The sequence below is a fragment of the Diceros bicornis genome, chromosome 34 (genome assembly GCF_020826845.1).
Source record: "Diceros bicornis minor isolate mBicDic1 chromosome 34, mDicBic1.mat.cur, whole genome shotgun sequence".
NCBI classification, from domain to species: domain Eukaryota; kingdom Metazoa; phylum Chordata; class Mammalia; order Perissodactyla; family Rhinocerotidae; genus Diceros; species Diceros bicornis.
The window spans coordinates 11,104,182-11,120,997 of record NC_080773.1 but is presented as its reverse complement, the minus strand read 5'-3'; positions in this window follow the sequence as shown (position 1 = coordinate 11,120,997).

The window sequence follows — 16,816 nt, the reverse complement described above, 5'->3', positions numbered from 1 at the left end:
CTGTATATCTTCCTTGGAGAAGTGTCTGTTCATTTCCTCTGCCCATTTTTTGATCAGGTTGTTTGTTTTTTTGTTGTTCAATTGTGTGAGTTGTTTATATATTATGGAGATCAACCCCTTGTCAGATGTATGTTTTGCAAATATTCTCAGAGAAGATACTTTGTATGCTTTCAATTGTTTTAAATGAGAATTGCTTTATGGCCTAACATATGGTCTATCCTGAAGAATGTTCCATGTACACTTGAGAAGAATGTGTATCTGCTGTTGTTGGGTGAAGTGTTCCAAATATGTTTTTTTAGGGCTAGTTGGTTTTTAGTGTTGTTCAAGTCCTCGAATTATTTACTGATCTTCTGTCTATATATTCTATCCCTTATTGAAAGTGAGGTATTAAAGTCTCCAACTATTATTGTAGAACTATTTCTCCCTTCAAGTCTGTCTATGTTTACTTTATATATTTTGAAGCTCTGCTGTTGGGTATATATGTTTATCTTCTTGATGAATTGATGCTTTTATAAATATATAATTTCCTTTTTGTCTCTTGTAACAATTTAGACCTAAAACCCATTTTGTATATTAATATAGCTACTCCAGATTTCTTTTGGTTGCTATTTGCATGGAATATCCTTTCCCATCGTTTAACTTTGAACCTATTTCTGTTTCTAGGTATAAAATGACTCTCTTGTGAGTAGCATATAGTTGCCTCAAGTTTTTTATTAATTCATTCTGTTTCCTCTGCCTTTTCATTTGTAAGTTTAATTCATTTATATTTAAAGTGATTACCGATAATGCAAGACTTACTTCTGCTGTTTTACTACTTATTTGTTTTCTATGTCTTAAATGATTTTTGTTCCTCAGTTCTTCTAATAATGCCCTTTTCTAGTGTACCATTTTTATTCCATCTTTATTTCTTTTTTAGTATATTTTTTAGTTATTTTCTTGATAGTTATTATGGGGATTACAGTTAACACCCTAATTTTATACCAATATAGTTTGAATTGATACCACATTAGTTCAAGAACACATTAACTCTACTCCTATCCAGCTCTATCCCAAACTTTCAGGTTGTAATTTCACAAATTACATCTTTATATCTCATATGCCCATTGATGTATATTTATAATTATTGTTTCATGCATTTGTCTTTTTAATCATATAGAAAGCACAAAGAGAGTTACAAAACAGAAATACAATAATACTAGCTTTTAATACCTATGTAGTTACCTTTATCAGTGATCTTTATTTCTTTGTATGGCTTTGAGTTACTGTGTCATGTCTTTTTATTTCAGCCTTGAGAATTCCCCTTAGCATTTCTTGCAGGGCAGGTCTAGTAGAGAGGAACTCTCTTAGCTTTTGTTTATCTGGAAATATATTAATTTTTCTTTCATTTTTGAAGGACTGTTTTGCCAATTTTGAATTCAAGTTGGTTGTCAGGTTGTTTTTTTCAACAATTTAAATATTTCATCCCACAGCCTTCTGGCCTCCATGGTTCTTAATCTTACTGAGCATCCCTTGTCTGTGACAAGTCTCTGCTCTCTTGCTGCTTTCAAGATTTTCTCTTTGTCTTTTGACAATTTTATTATACAATCATACCTCAGAGATACTGGGGGTTTGGTTCCAGACCACCATAATAAAGTGAATATCACAATAAAGTGAGTCACATGAATTTTTTGGTTTCCCAGTACATATAAAAGTTATGTTTACACTATAGTATAGTTTACTAAGTGTGCAACAGCATTATGTCTAAAAAAAACAATGTGAATACCTTAATAAAAAATACTCTATTGCTAAAAAGGCCCATCTGAACCTTCAGCGAGTTATAATCTTTTTGCTGGTGGAAGGTCTTGTAAAAATCACAATATCTGTGAAGTGCAGTAAAGCAAAGTGCAATATAACAAGGTATGCCTGTACTGTGCCTCAGTTTGGATCTCTGAGTTTATCTTGCATGGAGTTCATTGAGCTTCTTAGATGTGTAGTTTCACGTATTTCATCAAATTTGGGACATCCACTATAGCTCATTCATATGGCTGGCAGTTGATGCTGGCTGTTGACTAGGAACTCAGTGGAGGCAGTTGACAGGAACACCTATAGATGGCCTCATTGTGACTTTAGCTCCTCCTAGTATGATGGTTGGGTTCCAAAATGGATCATCCCAAGAGTGAGTGTTCTAAGACAAATAGGAGAAGCTCCAGGCTTCTTATGACCTAGCCTCAGAAGTTCTAGAAAATTATTTCTGCCATATTCTGTTAGTCAAGAAAACCACTAAGAGCATCCCAAATTCAAGAGGCAAGGAATTAGATATCTCTTCACAATGGGAAAAATGTCAAATGATCTGTGGCCCATTTTTAATCCACCATTAATATCCTGTTGATTACAAGAGAGTCAAGTTTCAAGAGCAAACAAGTGACAGCAAAGAGCTGTCAAGGATAGGTCACTCATCTCTTGCATGGGAAGGGCAGGATTTGAGAGTACAAGTTGGAAGAAAGGCCCTGCATTAAAGGCAGAGATACAGATAACTCAGAGGTGAAAAGGAATAAAGACCCTGCCTCCTCAGAATAAGAGAAAAAAGTGATTCTCCTTGGGATGTGAAAGGGGAAGAATACAATTATCTCAATAGGTGCAGAAAAGTAACTTGATTAAATTCAAGGACTAGTCACTCAAAAAAAAAAAAAACCCTCTAACAAATTAGGACTAAAAGGGATCTTTCTTAATTATATGTAACTTATACACCAAAATCCCATGGCAAAATGTAGTTCATAATGAAGAAACTTTTGAGTCAGTCCTTTTAAACACAGACACAGGAAAAGAAGAACCACTACTACTGCTACTGTTTAACATGTTACTAGAATTCCTGAACAATGCTCTAGGACAAGAAAAATAAGATGTGTGAGAACTGGAAAGTAAGGAATAAAACTGTCAACATTTGAAGAAATTAAGATCATCTACTTAGAAAATCTAACCAAATCAACATGTAAACTATTATTCAATTATGAGAGTTTGACTAGTTTGCTAGATTCAAGATCATTTTATTAGAAACAATAGCATTTCTCTACACTAGCAATGAGTATCTAGGAATTAACACAGAACACACAAGACCTATATGGAAAAACTTTTAAACTCTTAATGGAGAAGTTTTGAATAAATGTAAAGATATTCTATGTTCTTGGATCAGGTGACTTAACAAAATAAAGATATCAGTTTTCTCCAAATTGATATATAAATTCACTGAGATTCCAAATAAAATTCCAGTGGGATTTTTTGAGCCATTTTATAACTTTATTCTAAAATTTATTTAGAGGAATGAAATCCATGAATAGCTAAGTCAACTTTGAAAAAGAATATCAAGTGACTTGCCTTACCAGATTAAAACACACTACAAAGCTAAAGTACTAAAAATAACATTGCGCTGGCATAAGATCAAACAAACAGACTGTTGTAAAGAACTTAACCTTGCTGAAAAAGAGGTCTGGCCTTTTCCTTGGCTTTTGGGAGGTAATATCTAAGCCCTTGAAATGTCATACCTGATAAGAATGTCTTTTTTTACTTGGGGGCCTTGGATCACACTGGATAGTCTAACAATGTAATTTAGAGTAGGGGCTGGCCAGCCCAGATAGTAACAATGTAATTTAGGGTGGGAGCTTTGGGCATGTGGTATCAAACTCTGGAAGGGCTGGAGACAGGAGACTGAGATCAGCCACATGGACAACCAATCATGCCCACATACTGTAGCCTCAAACAAAGGCTGAACACCAAGGCTCAGGTGGGCTTCACTGGTTGGCAACACTCTGTGTGTATTGTTACTGTGTGTCGATACCGTCCTAACTCCATAGGGACAACAGAAGTTTCACATTTGGTACTTTTCCTGGACTCTTCCCTATGCACTTATTCCCTTGACTGATTTTAATCCTTCCTTTCCCAGTAATAAACCATAACCATGTAGCTTTCAGTGAGTTCTGGGAGTCCTTCTAGCAAATTACCAAAACTGAAGGTAGTTTTGGGAACCTCTCAAACTTGCAATTGGTGTTAGAAGTGAGGGTGATTTTATGTGGACTCTTCCCTCTCAACAGTTGCTAACTTTTGCATAAACCAACGGAACAGAATAGAGAAATACACATACACTCTTTAGCAGTGAGGAAATGGTAAATTATTAGAAAATTAGCTCATTACACAAGAAAAATAAAAGTGGGTTACTACCTCGTGCCATATACAAATAAGGATTCCAGGTGGAATAAAAACCTAATTGTGAAAGATAATACTAATGGGAGAAAATCTTGTAGAGTATTTTTGTGACCTGAGTTGGGGAGACTTCATAACAAGATCCAGGAAAGCATAAATTATAAGTAAAAAAGAATTTTAAAGATGGCTTTTACTACACCAAAATTAATGTTTATTAAGGATCCCAAAGTTACCAGAAAAAATGATAGGCTGAGAGAAGATATTGCAACATCCAATACTAACACGTAATTATCAAATAGACTATCAACTAGAATATACGACTAAACCACACAAATCAAAAAGAAAAAAGTATATGCCCCCAATAAAAAAAATGAGACAAGGATACGACATGTCATTTTACAGAATGGGAAAACCAAACAGTTAACAAGTCGAAGAAATGATGTTCAAACTTTTTAACAGATAAAATTTAAACAGGATACCAATTTATACATACCTGATTGAGAACAGTTAGACAGCTGGATAAGCCAAGTGTTGGTAGTGGTGTGGAGGAGGAGGAACTCTTACACACTACAGGCAGGAATATACAGCCATTCTGGAGAGTGGCCTGGCAGGTCTTAGTCAAATTAAGTATAAGGGAACCCTAAGATAGAGTAATCCCATTCCTGGGTATATATCCCAGAGAAAATTTCACATTTCCATAGGAGATATGTACAAGAATTTTAATCAAGTCTTGTTTGCTGTGCTGTTGGAGGGGTGGTGTTTGATGGTGGGATTAGAGGCAATCTAATATCCACCACTGAGGGAATGGGCAAATAAAATCAGGTGGAATATTATGGAGCAGTTCGAATGAAAGAACTACACATGGTTTTTGCTCAGTGAAAGAAGTTAAAAAAAGTCTATTGTGCAATATTGTTTATGTAAATTAAAAACAGAAGCAACAAAAAACAAGAACATTTGTGTTTTATTTTTTACAAGGAGACAAACTTAAGGACACAGTGGTTTGAAAGGATTATAGATGGAGATTAAAAGGAATTGTGAGCACCTGAGTTCTAATAAAAATTACATCTGTGCATTTTTAAATATGTTACAAACAGTATGTATAATCTCAAAGAAATTATTTTAAATGGAAAAAGTCACTCTGATAAATGCTGTTAATACAACAGAAGGCTTTGGGAGAGCAGAAGAAAGTGCCTGACCTAGCCCTGGGGAGGGCATGAAGCCTTCCCTGAATAAATACAGACATTAAATAAACCCCATGTGAACTGAGAATAGAGTAACAGGTATTTTAATTTTAGGTAAAGTGAACCTCATGTGCAGTATCATAGAAGTGGCAGAATGAATGGGGATCATGCAGACTGTAAGAAAATCATGGAGTCCAGAGAGAGAAGCTTACGTAATCAGAGGCCATTTGGCATGTGCGGGGCCAGAGGGCAAATGGGAAATTCCTGTACCTTCCTCTTAATTTGCTGTGAACATAAAACTACTCTAAAAACATAAAGTCTTTTTTTAAAAATCTACCTATGCTTTTTAAAAACATTTTTATTGTGAAAGTTTTCAAATATACAAAGGAGAGAAATGAATAAGCACATAATTATCACCTGTGTTTAATGACTGTTCACACAGTGCCATATTTCATTTATGTATATTTTGATGAACTACTTTAAATTAGATATGACATTTCAGCTCAAAATATTTCAGGTTGCATCTCTAAAAAAATGGCACCTAACAAAATGGCACTACACCTAACAAAATTAACAATAAGTCCTTTACATCATCTAATATTCTGTCCATATACAATTGTAACTAATTGTTGAACAATTAAATATAATTTATGGCCGCAAAGTTCTGTGATATGCACAAACCATAAATTACTTAGCTATGCATTCATTGTAGGGCACTGATTTAGGTCAAGATTATTGTAAACACTCTTGCCAGTTCTTACAGTCTTGGGATTCTAGTCCAGGGGTTCCTAACACTTTGGGGGGGTTGTACAGACTGAATGTCTTCCCAAAATTCCTGTGTTGAAATCTAATCCCCAATAGGAATGTATTTAGAGGTGGAGTCTTTGGGAGGTAATTAGGTCATGAGGATAGAGCCCTCATGAATGGGATTGGTGCCCTTGTAAGGCAACGAAGGGACCAGAGCACTCTCTTTGGTCCACGTGACGATACAAGGAGAAGTTGCCAGTCTGCAACTCAGAAGAGGGTCCTCACCAGAACCCAACCATGCTAGCACCCTGATCTGACTTCCAGCCTCAAGAACTGTGAGAAATAAATGTTTGTTGTTATGGTATTTTGTTATAGCAGCCCGAGCTAAGACAGGGGTTATATATCTCTTTGGGAATCTAAGTCAAATTTTGGAACTGATCCCTAGAAAAATACACCCAGGCCCCAATATGCAACACCATACATACAACTTCTGAGAGTTCAAGGCCCTCTGGGAACCTGTGCAGGGAGACCCCAACCTTCAGGTCAAGGAGATCAGCTCCTTACTTGTGACTTGTAACTATGCATGGGCCACACCACACCCTGATGAACAGAGAGCTGGTAAGGCTGACCCAGAGTTGCACATACATGGGCATTACTCAAACTGCTTCAACTTGAACCTGGACCCTTCAGGAACAACAACAAACCCTGTGCTTCATCTTCCATCAATTTCCTGCCCTAATCCCTACCTGTTAACTCTCATCTCTGTGCCAAAGGCCCCAATCACAAACCTTCTTCTAAATTCCTTCTAAAGCAGGTGGCCCCTGTCAGATCTCTCAGGACTATCTCCGTTCTGGTCTTAAAAACTACTATTTATGATGTAATGTTACTGTATTTCATCAAATTGAAGATACCACTGGTTCAAAAGAAGGCATCTCAATTTCAGAAATATTAAATGCAAACAGAATGTGTCCATCTTGCAGCCTTACAGACTGTTGGTAAACAGCTGCTCCACCAACCACTCTCCAAACTGACCAATTCAAATCCTGGGACCCCCTGCCCCAATCTCCCCCAATCTTGAAACTAAAGGGTTTATATCAGATCTAGCAGGGGTCTTCCAAGGCCTTGCTCCAGCCCTGGCCTATGTCTTGCTGGCTGGCCAGTGCCTGTGCCTCATGGGCTGGTAAATATTGCACATGATACCACAGGCTGCAAAGCTTTCCAATTTCCAGGGCATGTTATTGCTGCACCATCAGGGCTGTGCAGAGCACTGAGTTCCCTGGATGTGTGGAATAATTTCCTGAATAAATAAGTGAAGAGAGGGTGGGGAGGGCAGGGATAGTAAGAGTGGGGACTCGGCAATTTGAGATCATATCTTCAGCCCTCTCACCCCCTGGAATAGCAGGAACTGAGGACCAACTGCCCAGCGAAGCCTGTTAGGATAGCAAACGTTAGACAAAATGTTGAGCATAAGTCATAAAAACAAGATGGCATTTGAAGAAAGAGGTAAGATAGCAACTCATCTGGGCCAAGGCTTTAGGGCTTAAGTGGTGCAAACTTTTTCCTTCAGACTCCTCCTGTAAGAAGCAGAGTCCTGTAGGTCTGGAGGAGGAAAAAGGAGACAGAAGGCTCCAGGCCTGTCGTGCAGCTTCCAAACACACATGATTAGAAACTCATTCTTGCTTCTTTCTCTGACTCCTGATACACATGAAGATTCTTCAACCCCCAAAACCCCCATAACACTGGGGTGAGTCTCTCAGACACCAAGGAGCATCTTGCATCTTGGCCACAGCGCTTGCCTTGGGCTCTAGGGGGTGGAGTTCACCACTCTCTCTCCTGAACAGGGAGTGTACACAGCAGAGATGCTCAAAGATTTTATGTTTAAATCACCTTAATAATTCTAACAGCAATAATGACATTAACAATACTAACAACTAGGTAAGAACTTTGTATATCTTATCTCATTTGATTCTCCAAAAAAAAAAATAAACACATAAAATGAAAGTGCAGCATTAAGTATTCTCCCCCGTTTTGCATACAATGGAAACAAAGAGATTAAGATAACATCCAAAGTCGCGCCCTTTGCAGGTGAAGGAACCAAGCGTAGAATTCGGGTTTCTCTGACTCCAAAACTAGCCCTCTTTATGTAAGACAGTGTGGCCTCCAGGAGAATATGCCGTCTTCTCTGTAGGTGATATGGAGAGACATCTGTGAATTCTCATTACAAGACCAAGTCTGCAACTCAGGAGGATCTCTTTGTGCTTGGAACCTTCAAACAGAGACTCAAATTCCTGTCTTCTCTCCTAGAGATCATTTTCTCAGCGACTCTCTAAGGCTATTTGCGAAAAGGAGGGATTCACAGCTGTAGACATCAGAGACCGTAGAAAATGACGGCCCTGAAGGGCCAGTATCATATTCCGCAAATAGGCACTGATAACTCTGCTTGAGCCCACCTTTAGGCGAGGCACTGCGGGAAGAGGAATGCAGAGACGAAGGCTCAGGCCTCCCCTCCACGGAAGCCAGATTATCAGACACTCCCCCTACCCTATTTTGGCAAAGTCAGCCACTAACTGAGGCAGAGAAAGAAAATGCTCCTACTCACAAACACCGTGGAATCCTTAGGTCACTAAGGGTTACCCAGCGGTAGCCACACAAAAGCTGTCACACACTCACAACGGCACAGCCACAAAACGTCACACCATCTCACCAACCTGGTGACAGCGTCACAGTCACAAGGCCCCAACAATCTCCCCTTACACACACACACAGTAACGCACTACACTCGGTCATGCGTAGGCCCCACAAACAAGCTATCACGGCCTCACACATTCAACACTCGAAGCAACACAAGACAAAAAAGACAGACACACGCTCTAAGGAGTAGCCTAGAAGACACACCGAAGGACGGACGCACAACCTGACAAACCGGACACACGACGGCACTCGCCGGCGTCCGAACACTCATACGCAGCCCCGGACACAGACGGACAGGCAGCCGCTCGTAGGCCCGCACAGGCTGGCCCCTCTGGAGCCCCGTGCCGGACCACCAAGCACCCCGAATCGGACACAGGCACACTCCATCCCTCACCCGAACAAAAGCTGGCTACCAACGCTCGTACGTCACAAGACCGAATCGGGCCGCAGTGGCCCCTGGGAAATGTAGTTGGGAGAAGGCGGTTCGGCTGGAAACGCTCTGGCGCGAAGGACTCTGGGGCTCGTAGTTCAGGAGAGGAAGCCTGTGCTTCGAGCGCTTGACCCGCGCAAGGGGCGGGGCCCGATACATCCCACAGCCAAAGCCCCGCCCCGTCCCGGGGTCCACCGGGGCGAACTAGGACTGCCAAACGGTGTTCTTACACGGAGAAGGGGCGTTGGGAGGAGGGGAGGGGCAAGGGCACCGAAGTCAGAGGTGGGAAAAAGTAAGCTCCGTGGGGCGGGGGAGGGAGGGTTCTACAGACCTCCTGCCCACCAGCACAGCACGAAGGTGCTGTCGTCAGGAAGCCCCGAGCGGGGAGGATCGTCCTGGGGGAGGAACGCTCTGGTGATGCTCGTCCAAGAGGACCAGCAAGCTAAGGAACCCGCAGTTGACGTTAACTTTGGCAGCTCACTGCGTTATAACCGGGCTCAGAGGCTGGAAGATAAACTTTGGGAGGCTGGGTTTTCCTAGTATCACTGTCTCAGAGGAGGCAGAGCAGGATAAAAGACTTGTGAGGACTTCGGAAACAATGAAAATGTCTTCCTGGAGGAGGCAGAACTCCTGTCTCCCTTCTAGGAAGGGAACCCTTGAGAAAACACGCACTATGACAGGGCAACCCATGATGCAGGTACAGTCTTTCATGGGTGCTGGGCTCCTGGGGGGATTGGTGGAGGGGGGCATCTTGGAGGCACCAGGGCCCACCAACCTTTACCCCAGGTGCTGGCCAAGGCAAGGCAATGGCTTCCTACCGCCACTGCCCACACTATATGCCTAACTTTTCTGCAAGAATTAGGGGTATTCAATCTATATGTTGGGACCCAGAATAAGCTAAATACCTGAATGGGTGAGGGAAAGGATTTTCCCCTGGACGACACTGGGGAGGAGGGGCTGGCAAAAGGGACCAAGAAGAAAAGGTCCAAATCATGGTGCTTCCCAACCTTCATCATGGCACAAACAGAAAATGGTAATATTTGTGTGGTACACTGGAGTTGTATAAGTTAGGGTGTAGATTAAGCTGATATAATAAAGACTCCAAAATACAGTGACCTAAATATCATATATTTATTTCTCCCTCACATAAGAGTCTAGGGGTGAGCAGTCTAGGACGTGGTATAGCTCTGCCTTCCTGAACAAGTAGTTTCCATCTTTGGGGCAAAGGACGATGTTAAAATTCTATCTCCCAGCCAGCAGGGTAGAGAAAGGGAAGACAAAGCAGGCACAGAAATGATAATCATCCTTTTTGTTCACATGTCACTGGTTAAGTAAATTGGACTTAAAAATTTAAAACTTTTGTGCATCAAAGGACATTTATCAAGAAAATGAAAAGATAACCTACAGGATGGGAGGAAATATTTGCAAATTATGTATAAGATAAGGGTCTAGAATCCAAAATATATAAAGAACTCTTTATGACTCAACAACAAAAGATAAACAACCCAATTAAAATCTGGGCAAAGGACTTGAATAGACATTTCTCCAAAGAAGATATACAAATGGCCAACAAGCATAGGAAAAGATGCTTAACATCATTAGTCATTAGGGAAATGCAAATCAAAACCACATGAGGTACCACTTCACATCCACTAGGATGGCTATAATTTAAAAAGGAAAGTAGGAGCCGGCCCATGGCTTAGCAGTTAAGTGCGCGCGCTCCGCTACTGGCGGCCCAGATTTGGATCCCAGGCGCACAGGGACGCACCGCTTCTCCGGCCATGCTGAGGCGGCGTCCCACATACAGCAACTAGAAGGATGTGCATCTATGACATACAACTATCGGCTGGGACTTTGGGGGAAAAAAGGAGGAGAATTGGCAATAGATGTTAGCTCAGAGCCCATCTTCCTCAGCAAAAAGAGGAAGATTGGCATGGATGTTAGCTCAGGGCTGATCTTCCTCAGGGGAAAAAAAAAAAAAGGAAAGTAAGTGTTAATGAGGATGTGGAGAAACTGGCAACCTTGTATACTGGTGGTGGGAATGTAAAATGCTTCAGCCACTGTAGCAAACAGTTTGGCAGTTCCTCAAAAAGTTAAGCATAGAATTACCATATGACTCAACAATTCCACTCCTAGTCTGTACCCCAAAGGACTGAAAATAGTACATGCACATGCTTGTTCATGACAGCACTATTCACAATAGACAAAAAGTGTAAATATCCTAAATGTCCATCAATGGATAAACAAATTGTGGTATATACCTACAGTGGAATATTATTCAATCATAGAAAGCAATGAAGTACGGATAATGCTTACATGGATGAAGCTGCAAAACATTATGCTAAAGAAGCCAGATACAAAAGGTCACATATCGTATGATTTCATTTATATGAAATATCTAAAATAGATAAATCCATAGAGATAGAATGCAGATTAGTGGTTGCCCAGGGCTGAGGGGAGGGGAGAATGAGAAGAGACTGCTTAGTGGGTACAGGGTTTTACTCCGGAGTGATGGAAACATTTTAGAACTAGACAGGGGTAGTGGTGGCGCAACATTGTGAATGTACTAAATTGTTCACTTAAAAATGGCTAATTTCATATTATGTTAATTTTACCTCTCAATTATTTTAAAAAGGGAATAATCTAAATATCCCAATTAAATAGCAGAGATTTTCAGACTGAAATTAAAAACAATACCCAATTGTATGCTGCCTATAAGAAACCCATTTTAAATAGACACAAATAGGTTAAAAGTAAAAGGATGGAAAAGATATGCTATGCTAACACTAATTAAAAGAAAGCTAGAGTGGGTATAGTAATATCAGATGAAGTAGATTTGGGAGCAAAGGATATTACCAGGGACAAAGAAGGTAGTTTTGTAATGATAACAGGATTAATTAAGAGTACATAACAATCTCAATTGTTTATGCATTTAATACCAGAGCTTCAAAACACATTAAGCAAAAACTGACAGAACCAAAAAAAAGAAATAGACAAATTCACAAATATAGCTAGAGCTGTCAAACTCTTCTCTCAAAACAATTAGACAGAGATAGCAGACTTGAACAAAGAAATTAATGCAACAGAATAGGAAATACAGGAATGTACCCAAAATACATATGGTAATTTGGTATATGCTAAAGGTGACATTTCAAATAAGTGGGAAAGGATGGATTATTTGTAAATGGTGCTGAGAAATGGGGTGGCCATAGAGGGGTAACATTAGATTCTTGCACAAAAAAATTTAAATGTAAAAAAATGAAACACAAAATTAACAGGAGAAATCATGGGAAAAACTTTAAATTATCTCAAGGTGCAGAAGGCCTTTTAAACATGCATCAAAACTCAGAAGCCTTGGGGCCGGCCCTGTGGCTTAGTGGTTGAGTGCGTGTGCTCCGCTGCTGGCGGCCCAGGTTCGGATCCCGGGCGCGCACCGACACACTGCTTCTCCGGCCATGCTGGGGCCGCGTCCCACATACAGCAACTGGAAGGATGTGCAGCTATGACATACAGCTATCTACTGGGGCTTTGGGGGGGAAAAATAAATAAAATGTTTAAAAAAAAAAAAACTCAGAAGCCTTAAAATACTCGTAAATTAGATAACATAAAAATCAATTTTGCATGGCAAAAGAGGACTGTAAGCAAATTCAAAAAACAAATAGTAAACTGGAAAAAGTATTTGCCAATCATATCATAAGGTGCTAATTTTCCTACTATATAAGTAAAAGGTCCCTTTCCAACTGAATATTGAGCAAGAGATACAGACAGTTCACAGAAAAGTAGCCCAAACTCATTCATAGTAAGAAAAAGGCAAATTAAAACTACACTGGGACCTCATTTTCCACCTATCAGATTGATAAAGATCTAATAGTTTGATGGCTTGACCTAATAGATCAGAACGTTACACCCCAAAAGCTCAGAAAACATATACTTTTTTAATATATCTGTAACAGTTATGAAAATTGATCACATATGAGGCTATAAAGGAAGCCTCATTCAATTCCAAAGAATCAATATAAACGTCTGACTATAGTGCAATAGCATTAGAAACAAATAACAAAAAGATAGCCAAGACTTTTGAGTTAAAGAACACCTAAAGTAAATTACAAAACATGTGGAAATGAATAATAATGAAAACACTAAATGCCAAAATTGTAGGACACAACTTATGTAGTAGAGGGAAACGTACAGCTTTAAGTACATTTATCAGGAACAACAAAAACTAAATTCTCAATTCAAAAATGTAGATTAAGAGGGGTAGAGTACACTCGAATTAATTTATAAACATAAGGGGCAAAAATCTATAGAGAATTAGGAGAAATAAGAGAAAAGGATAACAAAACCAAGACACAGGTTTTTTAAAAGATCAATGATCAATAAGTTATATGGACCTCTGTCAAGGCTGATAACAAGAGCAAAGATGTAATTAAGAAAATGACTAAGAAACCAAAAGAAGTTAGAAGAAGAATAAAAGAATCTTACGAATGACTATTTGCAAACAAATTTGACAATCTAGACAAAATGAATACATTTAAAAAACATAAAATACCAAAATTGGCAAAGGAAACAAAAAATTTGAATAAAACTGATAAATTGAAATTGTATAGAAACATCCCCTCAAAAGAAGAAAAAGTGTAAAGCACAGATAGATTTACAAGTAAATTTTAAGCAAACTTTGATGAATGGATTTGATGACCTATTTGATCAGAGATAAAGGTAAGAAAAAACACTGATAGAGTCCAGATGCCTGAGAAGTATATGGAGATAGGCTCCAATTTACCAGTAGTCAATAATAATAATGCAAACTAAAACATCCAAGGAAGACACTATCAAGTGTTTACAAGGATGTAGAAAGAGGTACTGCTGGTGAGAATGGAAACAGTTGCAGCTATTCTAGAAAATAATCTGGTTGTACCTAGTAAAACCATGCAAAAAACCCTTTGCCCGATATTCCAGGGTAAATATCATAACCTAGTTCAGGTCCACAAGGGGTCACGTACTAGGATGTTCTTTGTGGCAGCGAGGAGTGTATCCAACACTACAGGAATAAATAAGTAAAAAGTAACAAATATATAATATGAATTACTATGCAAATGTTAGAAGCAATGAATAGCATTAAAGCACTGTGCACAGAGGAACATGATAGATCTAAAAAACGGTGCTGAGTAGAAAAAAATGACACTTTTATAGCATAATAGCATTAATGTAAATTTCAAACACAACACTCACTTATTTGATAAAGGATATATATATACTTAAGGATACATACCACACATACCTGTGTGCATGGCTTTGGGGGAAAATAGGAATTGGGAATGATGGGGGAGAGAACAAACCAAGAAATGAGTGTCGGACTAAACAATTTTGATAATGTACAATGAGTTGAGGTCCAGAAATATAAACACAAATCTTAAAAACCAAGAGCTATACCCTTCCTGGCCTCTATCTTAATAGAAGGCAGAGTCCTAACAGCTGCAAATATCCAGTCTGAGAGACTCTGGAGCTGCAGTTCCCAGTCCAGGATCAGAGAGGAGGGCTGGGAGCACTGCTGTTGGGGACTCTGTCCACATACTGGGAGGCAGGACACAGGGGTTGAAGTGACAGTTCTGTCTCACATGAGCAGCTGGCTCTCAGGCAGGCAATTCAACTTCCTGATTGATTTAATCACTAATAACTGCCATGTTGACTGTTTACATACATTAGATTCTTTCAAGTGATCCTCACAAAAACTTGAAAGGCTGGAGTGATTTCAGTTTTACAGATAACTGAATTGAGCCTGAGGGAAGTATAATCACCTTTTCAGGTTTTCCTAACTAAAAGAGCTGACATCCATACGAAGGTCTAATTCCAACACCTATACTTGTCCCAATAATCAAAAGAGCGGATGCTTCCACTATTCTTTCTAGAAGAATATGTGAGGAATTACCGTGCAAACACCTTTAAGAAAGCTGACCAGGAGGGGGACTCAGTCCCCTGTCACTAAAGTACCCTCTCCTCATGGCTTCAAGGAATCTGGTTTTCTCCACCATACAATCTAGTGTCTCTCTGTCTTGAGCTTTGCGAATAAAGTAGAAAATCTTAGTAGGGTACAGCAAATTAAAATGCTAAGTAGGAACTAGAAACCAATGCAAAATCATGTTCTAGAAAGGAAATATTTTTCCAGCTGTCTCTAAAACGGGTGCAATCATAATGGCAGCAATTTTTCCCAGAATTCATGTGCAGTACTAGCATCCAAATACAGTAACTACTAAAAGGGTACAGGACTCTGGAAAATTTACTTATATATCACACAAAGCTTTGCATTGTGTTTGCTCAGGGAGAGATGTCTGAAATACATTTAAAAAGAAAGCAAGCCTTCTGTAGGAGGAAGAGAACAAGTGGAATTATAATGCATCTGAAGAAGTTTAGCCACACCTCCCTGTGACTTATTTACACCAAGTGAGGCAATTTTAAATTATCATTGATTTTCAAATGGTCACTTTTTAAACTTAAGTTATTGAAACAATGTTTTACAAATCCTGGTACAACTTCAAGTTTTATAAAGGGTGACTAATGTATAGTTATTAAAGTGAGCTCTAAAGGGAGCCATCTTTTTCTTCTTGGGCAACAAGAATGATAGAAAACAGAAAACAGAGTATATAAGGAAAACGCTATCTTACTTCAGACTCTTTCTTAGGCTCCCAAGACTAGCTAGCAAGACCTTTTAATGAGAAAAATTATTTCCTTTCTTAAAAGGGAAACTTCTATTTCTGATTTCATATCCTCTTTGGAATATATATGCTTGTTTTCTCCCTCCCTAAATTCCTTGGAAAGTAGCTAACTTCATGACTTTGGGCAGGAAACATAGAGGATGCATCTGGAACATCCTATTATTGCCAGAATGTAAGGATGCTTGCAAAGATGTCACAGCAGTGCTGAAGGGAGCAAGGAGCTAGCTTAAAGTGGCCCCAGTGGCTGAGTTCTGACAATTTGAGCATCAAAAATATATACACTATGGTTAATTAAAATGTGTTAAGATTGCAAAAGGTCATGAATTTATGAGACTAAAAATAAAAATGTTAAAATGCAATACACAAATACGTAGGAATAATAAAATATGAGAATAAATTTAGTAAGTACAAAGTGTAAATATATGTATTTACATATATGGACTACATATACACACACATATATGGATTTCCTTCTCACAGGGTATGTAAGGCACATGTGTGTGTATATATGTGTGTCGGTATATGCAGTGTGGATAGATAGGTCTCTTATCTCTCCCAGGTCTTTAATCAAAAGTCAACTTCCAAAGAGGCTTCCCCTGGCCACACAATCTAAAATATCAAACTGGTCCCCTATGTCTTCCTTCATCTTTTTCTCCTTAGAATTTACTCTCTCACATTTAAATATTTTACTGATATATACTTTTTTATTTTCTGTCTTCCTCATTAGAAATTAGCTCCACGAAGGCAGGGATTTTGTCTGCTTAGTTCACTACTGTATCTCCAATGCCTGGATTAGAACAAAGCCTGGCACCCAGTAGGTACTCTATACACAATTTTTAAAAATACACACACAAATACAAACCTCCTGCTTAATCAAGAGTAAA